The sequence below is a fragment of the Haliotis asinina genome, chromosome 4 (genome assembly GCF_037392515.1).
Source record: "Haliotis asinina isolate JCU_RB_2024 chromosome 4, JCU_Hal_asi_v2, whole genome shotgun sequence".
NCBI classification, from domain to species: Eukaryota; Metazoa; Mollusca; class Gastropoda; order Lepetellida; family Haliotidae; genus Haliotis; species Haliotis asinina.
The window spans coordinates 67804680-67815787 of NC_090283.1; positions in this window are offsets into that span (position 1 = coordinate 67804680).

The window sequence follows — 11108 nt, forward strand, 5'->3', positions numbered from 1 at the left end:
ACGATGAAGCCTATTTTGAAAGGCAATTTTAAGCACTTTAGCTTGGTCTGAGATAATAGTGGATGGGGTGGCATATATTTTTTACTAACACACGAGTAGAATGCAGGCATGTTCACAGACGATCTAGCCAGATCTAGAGCACAGACATTATGGGTTTGCTCATATGTGATACACTTTGGTTACACTGTGTACAGAAATAAGAACGTTGTAAAGAGTGTACGGTTTTGAAACTCTGTACTTTTGGAACACTTGGCTTTGCACCGGTAGGATTAAAAGTTAAAAAGTAGGTTGGCTTCGAACACCAGTACACCGCGTGAAATTGTACACCTCTGATGAGGTGTAATGACGTCATGCTTTTATCGGTTGTCACCTGTGACGTCATATGGCAAACGACATAAGACATGGTGTCTTTATTATGGTGTGAGTATGGTTTTACGCCGCTTTTACCAATATTCCAGCAACATCACGGTGGGTGACAACAGAAATGAGCTTCACAAATCGTTCCTATGTGGGGAATCGAACTCGGATCTTCGGCGTGACGATCTTACTGCGGAAACAACTTTTACAAAGATCCACACTCGGCATCCCAATATGACTGGCACGAGGGCATACGTAATTCCTACACAAATGTGCTTAATGAGATACAGTTTCTAGTTTTCTTTATACGGCTTTAGAATTCTTGTGCACGTTTTAAACAGCTTCGGGAGCTTCCATTGTGAGTATACACGTTTCTTAAATTCATTCCCATATTCTAGTACTTTTTTGGTTGAGTCCCATCCGGGATTCGAACCCACGCCCTCTGAGTCAGGCACCTAATCGCCAGCACACAAAGTCAGCCGCCTAGCCCGCTAAGCCACCGCGACTTCCACGAGTTGGACTCTGAGGGTGCGGGTTCGAATCCCGGATGGGACTCAACCTAAAAAGTACTAGAATTTGTACTTTACTAAGAAACTCCCAAATATGACACATGTTGCATTTGGCCACTTTCTAAAATGGCATTGTGTAATCACTTTTTAAGATATTTACGTTAGTACTTTCTTTACTCACTTGTTGAAGAATATAAAAATACCAAAGATTATTCAACGATTTCATCCATTTCTTAACCCCCTGGATGCCACAGGGACATATATGTCCTTCCTCTACATACCTCACTTGGAAGTCCAGTAAAATTCTAAATATACCACGCATATATAAATACTTCACAGTTTTGAATTCTGCGGAAAATTCCCAGTTTCTTGATACCATCCACTATTACCTCAGACCAAGCTAAAGTGCTTAAACTCGCCTTTCAAAATAGGCTTCATCGTAAATGTCGCCATTTTTCAAACTGTATAAAATCGAGATTCACAGCGTTATTTGCAGTATGTTTTGAAATGTGAAAATCGGATAATTACTGGAAGTAATGAATTTCAAAAATAGCATATTAATGATCACTGATATCAAGTTTTCATGTAACCAGGAATGATAATTCTGAAACGTCACCGATGTACCCAGAATCGGTTGGGATGTTTTCGAAAATACACTTACACGAACGCCGAAGTGCGCTTTCCGCCATATTGGATAGTGTTTACAAAATCACGTTTCGGGAAGGCCGGTATTGAGAAGCCTATTACATCATTTATACTTCATACTTAGCTACGACAAATGCATCATTGAACTCCCCATGCATCTTAGAATCAAATTACAAATGGTCTTTGTCACTAGTACCAACTGTCTGGACAAAACGAAACGAAATATACTTTGTATGAAAACGAACGCTGTGCTCGAAAGACAGCGCTTGACTGAAATGTAAACAAAGAAAAAATCCAATTTTACACTGCGTAGCATTTTCGGAAATTTTCCAACATCCAGCTCTCTAATCATTGCTTACAATGGCTCAATACGCTTAGTATATTCAGGGGAAGAGTATCGTGGCAAAAAATAGCAAATTGAAAATAGATACAATGAAATAATTTGGTAATTCATAAGAAACTGTAAAACTTTTAGTGCAGCGTGACGCCATGACTGACGCAAAATCACGCAGAACGACAACGGTACTTATCGGCATTTCTGGCTTCTTCCGTCATTTACAATGTAAACGATAAGAACATATCACAATACACAGATAGTCAGAATAATTCTGATTACTTACATCTCACATTTATATACAAAAGATCCCTGAATCAAGCAAAAAGTCGTCGCAAAATCCTGTGTACCCTTCTCAGCGAAGCCGCCATTTTGAAAGAAATCGGTCATCGGTAGTGATGTCATACGTCAACATTGTTGCACATATTAGGCAATTTCTTTGAGGTGAAGGTCGGTTGAACAAGAGTAAACACAATGCCCATACCATTCCGATTGCACTTTTAATATTGTGATGTATATTTTGCGCATCGTTCAGATATTTTTTCATGAAATTGATTTCAGTATCTACATATATCCATGTTCAACACCATATCATGTGTGGATATAAGGTATCCGTTTTTATTCTTTGAAAGCTTTTGATTGTTTGAATAATATTTACATGGGAAATTGACTCAGTAAGTGTATTACACCACATTTTAAGCCTCTACACAAGTGTTGGAAGATCACACGTAGCCATTACTGCAACATATGCTTTAGTTCCCGTCATGTGCAATATTCAATACGTTGGGACAAATATTGCAGTTTCATATGAACAGGTTAATAAACAACGATTTAATTCCAACTCATAAGTAAAACGGATAATATTAATGAAAATGATTTGTACATTTTATCAAATGTTGGGGCACACATACTACTATTTAAAGGAATTGTCTTGTTCATTGTAATGGTTTGTGTCGTTTTTATAGACAAAACTATTATGAATATTAATTGACCAGGTGCGAGTTTGTCAAAACGTTTCATGATTCATTATCATTGTTTTTCGATAATAAAGTCAATTCAAATGCGATTAAAATATATCGGATGGCAGAATGTCTAACTCAAACAATATTTATACGGAAATTGTTAAAAATATATAAATCAGGTCAAGTCTTAATTTGGACAAGCCTTACGTCCATTTTCTATTACTTCTTTACTGAAAAGGCGATCTCTTTGTACTTTTCATTGCATACTTATGAAGGGAATTGATTTCATAATAATGAGAAGAAAAGTCTTTTTCCTAAATGAATACTCAATGAATATTCAGGTGTTGTGAAATTTTCATTTACGCTAAATTGATGCTAGACAGGTGCGCGTGTTTCTCACAATAACATATGTAGTAAAACCGTGTAATTGTTGATATAATCAGGACACTATTTCAGTGATAAAACCATTCATTTCATATTTTGGCTAAAAAGTGTTGAATTCTGACACAGAAGCCGAGATCTTTTACACATTGAGTAGAAATTAGGTTAGATATATACTAATCAGCAACCAGAGTAGTCTTTTTCTGACGTCACAAAATGCACAAAACATGCCGTGACGTCAACTAAAATGTCGCATTATCTTCAGTTATTTCATTACGTTTGAATATGTGGCTGTTACTCCGTTAATGATGATGGAAAATTAATAAAAATACATATACACAAACAGGAGAATATGGGAATCTAAGAACTAAAATATGTATCGGATAGGGACATCCAAATCGCTATTGCCTGCTTTTTGATGTAGTACACTTGCATCTTTTCTTACAAATTGTGAAACTACCAGAAGGTATCCTCTCACATTGGGGAAATTTGTATTGGAATAGTTTGGTTCACTGTGAACAAAACATCACGAAAATATACTGTCCATATCCACAGCAAATTCTCTCCATGTGATCGGAGTTACATTGACCTAATGTAAACCATAGCTGAGTTATGCCCCCTTACCTTTATACGTGCATGACCTCTCTGTCGACGTTTGACGTCATAGTAGAAAATCGATTTTTGACATTTATTGCGGGTCATTTTTGATTTTGTGAGTAGGACGTTATGCATTAGCACATACATCCATTTCATATACACTTATGGCGTTCAGATATCAAGCTGTATTTTCTTCGCTCACACTTTCCGTAAAGATGCCAAATTAAAAAAATCGTAGCAGAGTGCTTTTATTGGTGCACGATAAAAAACTGAGAAATTTACTGTTTTTGAACACACAAAAAAGTTTTGGACAACTTTTAGCAGTGTCTATTTCTCAAACCCCTGAGGTAGTCGCAATTATATTTATACCAACGGATAGGAAATTAAATATTCTACATGTCTGTGCAATTTCATAGCCGTACGCAGATCCAGGACCACGCGAGCGCAAATCTCGCACAACGTTCACTTTTCAAACCTTATGAAAATGTGCGCCTGAAAAAAAACTCGGCATCCAGGGGGTTAAACAAATTCCATGATTTTTCCACGACTGAAATGTGAAATTTCAAGGTTTCCCAGGTCTTGTAGGAACCGTGAATACAGCACATTGATAGAGTGTGCTCACCGCTAAACTCTACCGCTTACGCATAAATCAGTGCCTTGAACAACTCTCCACCAGCAACAAAGGTGCCATTGCCTTGACCTGCGGATCTCGTTCCCAACTCAAGCAGACCAGACACCGGACTCGACGTGTGCGGGAGATGCTACAAATATGAGAGAGTAATAGTGCGAGTTGGTGATTTATACCCTCGTCCCCTGAAACCAAATTGATAAGATTCTGAAAAACGAAAATGGAGTCGCAAAGTTATCTCGACCACTTCAGAAATCAAACATATAGGGATCATCATCCTGGAAGCGTCTACCACTACATGGGAGAGGAGTCTTAAAGAACTCTCCAACTGAGGTCGTCTTCTAGTACCCTTTTAAGCTCAGGTCTTCACGCAAACGCACTGAACCCCGAATTAGCTATACACTAATTCAGTTAAGGATTGACTGTGTATTTCTTTCGTTGCATTGAAGTATGAAACTAAAAACCAATGTGCAAACTGTATGAATCCGCGTAGTTGATTAAATTAATTAAATTCAGCAACAAATACTATACCCTGTTAACAATATTTTCTTTAAACATAATCAAATTCATCGAAACAGATATCTTTGTTACCACCGATTAACATTTTCGGTGTAAGAATTCGGTAATGGCGTGACATGACTCAGGTGACTCATTTACATAAAATCACACGCCTACCAAACCATTAGCCAATCAGCATAGAGCACCCCCCAAACAGCTGTCAATCAACCAAGCTAACATCGGTCGGCGAATCAGAGTGGAACAACTCAACGTGACGCGTCCCGGTATCGGCAAAGTTTCAAGTTCAAACGTTTGAATTACTACATGCGAACTGAAAGAGTCAGTTTGAAAAGTGAGAAATGGAAATGAAGCCCGATGATACGAAGTTAGTGGAACTGAGATTGTAGTATTTGCTTAAGTAGAAAGAGGCTGTGATGTGACTGGGATTGCGATGCCATGAACTGATGTTCCAACATGCGCATGCTCTTGTCGAGGCGTTGCAACGTTCACGGATAATCTTGAGTTGTTTGTTTATGTTAACCACAATGTATCACTGCAACGTTCATGGATAATCTTGAGTTGTTTGTTTATGTTAACCACAATGTATCACTGCAACGTTCACGGATAATCTTGAGTTGTTTGTTTATGTTAACCACAATGTATCACTGCAACGTTCACGGATAATCTTGAGTTGTTTGTTTATGTTAACCACAATGTATCACTGCAACGTTCACGGATAATCTTGAGTTGTTTGTTTATGTTAACCACAATGTATCACTGCAACGTTCATGGATAATCTTGAGTTGTTTGTTTATGTTAACCACAATGTATCACTGCAACGTTCACGGATAATCTTGAGTTGTTTGTTTATGTTAACCACAATGTATCACTGCAACGTTCACGAATAATTTTGAGTTGTTTGTTTATGTTAACCACAATGTATCACTTCAATGTTTACCCAAAGTTCATTAAGGTACCCGAGTGCAAGGGAATTCCCTCGCTGTGTAAAGGTATTCCCCGACATTCCTCAGGTCCGAAAGTAGCCCGGTTCGGTGGGCGTGGCTTATTTTTTCAGATTCATTGGGAAATGAAATCAAAAGAAATGTTCCCAGTTAACCAATCAGATTGCCAGAATTTTAATGAACACAATAAAAATTTAATTATTCTGTTTTTAACGCAAAACACTTTGGCTGTGAACTTGCAACTGTCCTCGTATGAACTTGTTGCTCTTGAAAGAGCCCGACGCAAAACTAGCACAAGGTCCTCCTACATCGGTGTACCATAGATGTGCCATAGCTGATTCCCTCCCGGGTCGGCCCCCAACAAAAGCTGGTATAAATAGACGAAAACAAATACCTGAAAACTGTTCTTCCTGGGGCTTCATTGTCACTGTGCAAACCACACCCTTCCAAAGAAGCTGTTTTTGACAAGACTCTTTCTTCACCGATACAACTGTGCTGCATGCAGTTTAAGTTTTGTCAAGGTCATATGCAGGGTACTTTCAAAATGTGGACTTGTAAATCATTTTGAAAGATTAGTTATAATCGTTTCGTTTATGGCTGGAAAGGTATACAGTGAAATATAGACAGTTAGTACGTATGAAATAGAAGCATGGAAGTAAAGATTACTTCTGGACCGAGGCACACGTCACGTCCTGGACACTTACCCAAACATCACTCGATCTTCACACGGCCTGGAAACATGCAAAGGTGTGTCCTTCTCTGAAGACTGCTTCCATATCCGTAGTGAGCCTTTGTGCTCCATGGCGACCAGGAGCTGCCTGTGGGCGATGTGAGATGTGCGGATAGTTGTATGCTGACCTGCACATTCACCACACCATGCACCAGGTCCTAACCGAGAGGACTTCCGAGAGGATTTATGTTGCCAAATCTTGTGTCAAGTGTCACCCTTCTGCCGGTGTCTAGATTTGGCTGCGAATGATATTAACAACATAACTGTATGGATGTGAATTGCTATACAAAACGACAGGTAAATGTGTTGATGTACTAGAGGGAACACAAAGATATTTTGCACGTACTATACGAAGTCTAGTTAAACGATCGCCTTCAGAACTCTGGACCCTTCATGTATATATTGATAAATGCAAGCTGTTATTTCTAGGACGCCTGTGTAACCTAAATTCTACCATGACTACAGTACATATTGGATTGTGATTGGTTAATCAAAGTCAGTCAGAGTTATATAATCACATTATACAGATTTCTGATTTTCCGTGCGTAATTATACATGGTTTACGGAAATGCACTGTTTTCGTCTGCCCACCATCCAAGCAACCGGTACATTATTGGAATACGGCGATTTTGCAGTTCGAAGTTTTGCATCTGTTATCGAAAACGGATTCAGTAGTGATGATTCAACTCATTGCTGGCGCAAATCACAGAGACAGGAGATTATATGGCTTTGCACAAAATTACTTCACAAGTATAGAAAATAAATTCAGTTGAACAACGCCTAAACCAAAAATTCATTGTAATGCGCAAACAGATGGAGTTATGGACTCTTCCATAATTTCCATATTAAATACATTTCTTATTTATTTATTATTTAGATTTCGTTGACGATATGGCCACTGATCCTGACCAGGTAACGGAGAAATCGTTTCTAAATTAAATTCAGAGCTATCATAATTAACCTATAAACTTATAATTTCGAAACACACTACTCCTTGAGTTATCTTCTAATTCAACCTTTAATTTCTTTAAATTTCACGCTTCAGTCATCACTCAGTCTGGATGAAACTGTAGGTCGCCCTAATGAACCTGTCCAAAACAAATCTGACATGAAAAACTTAGGTATGAAGTAAAGACTGATGAATAATTAAAAGCCGAGAGGCCTAAAACACTCGAAGACAACTCATTGGGGCGTTTCCGTTTTCAAACCTAAGGAAATATACTGTATAAATGAACAAAATAAAACACCATTATTAATTTTTAGAAATTGAATTTATTTTCACCAATTTCACCAATGATTTTCCTTTACTAATTTACTAGCCACAAAAACATTATAACACAGACATACATGTATTTCTAAACATCACACTCCGTTATGTCTTCAGTAAGTACCGTAACTCGAGCACCAATGTATCATTGAATAAAAAGAAACATATTTCCTACCTTTTTATATCTCCATTACTGAGTATATTCCTTTCCATTTAGAATGGTTAACACAACAAAATGGGAATCCGAACTTTGAAAGTCTTCCGGCTGAAGAACTGGCAAAATTGCTCCGACATTTTTATGCCGAAGTAAGGATCGACGGACACTACTACTCCAAGTCGAGCTATGTCGGAATCAGGGCAGCCATACATCGTCATGTCAGGGCACCTCCTCACGAACGCAGTTTTAATATTTTGCAGGATAAACTATTTCACAGCACAAATAATGTATTTCACGGTACCTTGTGCAAAATTAAAAAGATGGGCTTGGATAACCATAAACACTATGAGCCATGTTCTCAGGGTGACATGACCAAAATCAGATCCCATTTGTCTGTTGACACACCGGAAATCACCATTAAACGTTGGTTTGATCTCACTCTCGGTTTTGGCAGGCGGGGTTGTGAAAATCAGCGATCTCTCGCTCGCTATTCTTTCACTGTCGAAACTGACGACATGGGTGTTCAGTACATCACGATGATACACTCTGAAGCTACAAAGAATCATTCAGGCGGGATCCACGATAAGGGGCAGGGAAAACCTCGTATGTGCGCGACCGGGTTGTCTACGTGTCCAGTCGATTCATTCTCAAAGTACAAGTCCAAATTGAATCCATAAAATCCAGCATTTTTCAGCAACCACGGAAATATGTATGTGAGTACGTCACCACGTGGTACGCTCTCAAACCGTTGGGCTATAACTCTCTTTCGTCAGTGATGAAATCTGCCGGCTTGAGTGAAATTTACACAAATGACAAATTGTCACACCAGTAATACTTTTGGCACATGATGGTGTACAATCACGCGAGATCGTGAAGTTGCCTGGACACAAGAATGAGCGTAGTCTAAATTCATACAATACCGACTCTTCCTCCAATCAAAAACGAAAATATTCATCAATTCTGCAAGACACTCCGGGTAATTCAACACACTGGGCCCAATCTGTCAGTTCAAATTCGATGAATCAGGTCAACTTGTGTCATGCGCGTCATCCACTTTTCAAATCACTAACTGTGTTGTGACAGTTATCAACAGTCATTACGGCGGAAAATAGGTCAATGGGGCTAACTCATTCCAAAAGTTGAGAGGCTTCTAGTTTTTAAAATTCATGTTTTAAAACTTGAAAAGCATGACTCACACTGTAAACATGAACATGTTTAAATGTGTGAATAAAGTTTTGAAGGACTTAAGCTGTTGTTTGTTTTAATGTACTTTGACAAAGTTGTCACTGTTCACAAATTTGGACAGGCCGTCACCCCTGCATTTTGGCGGTGCGAAAGAATGGATGCACCTGCACCCCTTCGGTGTTGGCAGTGCGAGCTTGTCGAACCGATATGCGGAGTGGCGTTGTCGAGGCGGCAAACAGTTATTAACGTGGTCATGGTAGAATGGAGATAAGCATACGGTGTTGGAAAATCAGTTCGGTTTTAAATCAAATTTAGAGGAATTATAATTTCGTTATATACCTCTGATTTTCAAACTCAATATGTTTATCTCCTAAACATGACAATATTGCAAAGAGCATCGTTTGTGCCTCTATCACACAGTTCACGTATAGGTTATACGACTCGTATACATGTGCAGTTCAATCCACGAACTGGTTGGTTATACTACGATCCATTCTCGGCTCGCAGTATAACCAACCACTTCGTGGATTGAACTGCACATACGAGTCGTATAACTTACTTACAATACGACAATGAAGAAGGATCTCCCCGTGAAGTTGAAAAATAGCAATAAAAGTTAATATCAACACTTACTCAGTTTTGTCACAATGCTTGCGCGGGTGTTAAATGAACCGTAGTTTCTATATTAAACACATGACAATATGTCTCGCAAGGTGTTCTCTGAATTCTTTTGTTTTGACTTAAAGTAGAATCTATTAGCGGAAGTTTTTAATCTTTAATATTTTCATGTACAAGTTTGCTGAGCCCCCAACCACCACCACCACCACCACTGTAATCCAGTTATTTTAAGCGTAGCGAAAAATTCGTCGTGGTTGATAACGTATATTTTCTAACCATATCTTCTTTCTTCTCGAGACAACGGGGTGGATGAGCAGTTGATCGCACAGGCCATTGGGCACAGTTCTAAGCAATGCAATCGGGGAGTATAAAAGTGTTGACGAGCAACAGGATGAGCTGGTGAGCAACGTTTTGAGCAATGGAAGTAAACGGGTCATCAAGGCTGTGCGAGGGCGACGTCCATGACGACCACGTGTGACGCTGAGTCTTTAGAATTTACGGTCAATGTCAAGGTTGCATAATTGTAATTTCCGAAATAAAGGTTAATTTGAACTGTTGCTTGTCCGTGTCTCTTTAAGAAGCAGACGAAACAGAAGAAAGTAGTCCCCGTTGTATAACCAATATTTTGGTTGGTTATACTACACCCGAGAACAAAGCAGTCGTAGTGTAAGTCATCAAATACTATAACGGCAAATCTTTTATCAGTTGCTTATAAGTATAAGCTAGGCAAATGTATTGGCGCCTATGTGAACCACTGAATATTTCTACCAAAAGATAAGTGGCGGAAGGTGTTCAACGTTACCAGGAACAACTGTGGCTCAACAAGATTTCCATTATCGCCGGTATGTTCCGATATAGGTGAGAGTGAGTGAGTGAGTTTAACTTTACGCCGCACTCAGCAATATTCCAGCTATACGGCGGCGGTCTGTAAATAATCGAGTCTGGATCAGACAATCCAGTGATCAACAGCATGAACATCGATCTGCACAGTTGGGGACCGATAACATGTGTCAACCAAGTCAGCGAACCTGATCACCCGATCCCGTTAGTCGCCTCTTACGACAAGCATAGTCGCCTTTTATGACAAGCATTGGTTGCTGAAGGCCTATTCTACCCCGGGACCTTCACGGGTCTCCGGCATAGGAAAATCCACTGTAACCTAACATAGCATGTACTGTGGGATATCACATTTCTTTATCCACAATACAGTTTAATGTTACAATTTTGTATTCGTATATCATCCCGTAATATTGTTTCTGAAACATGTACAACCTGTGA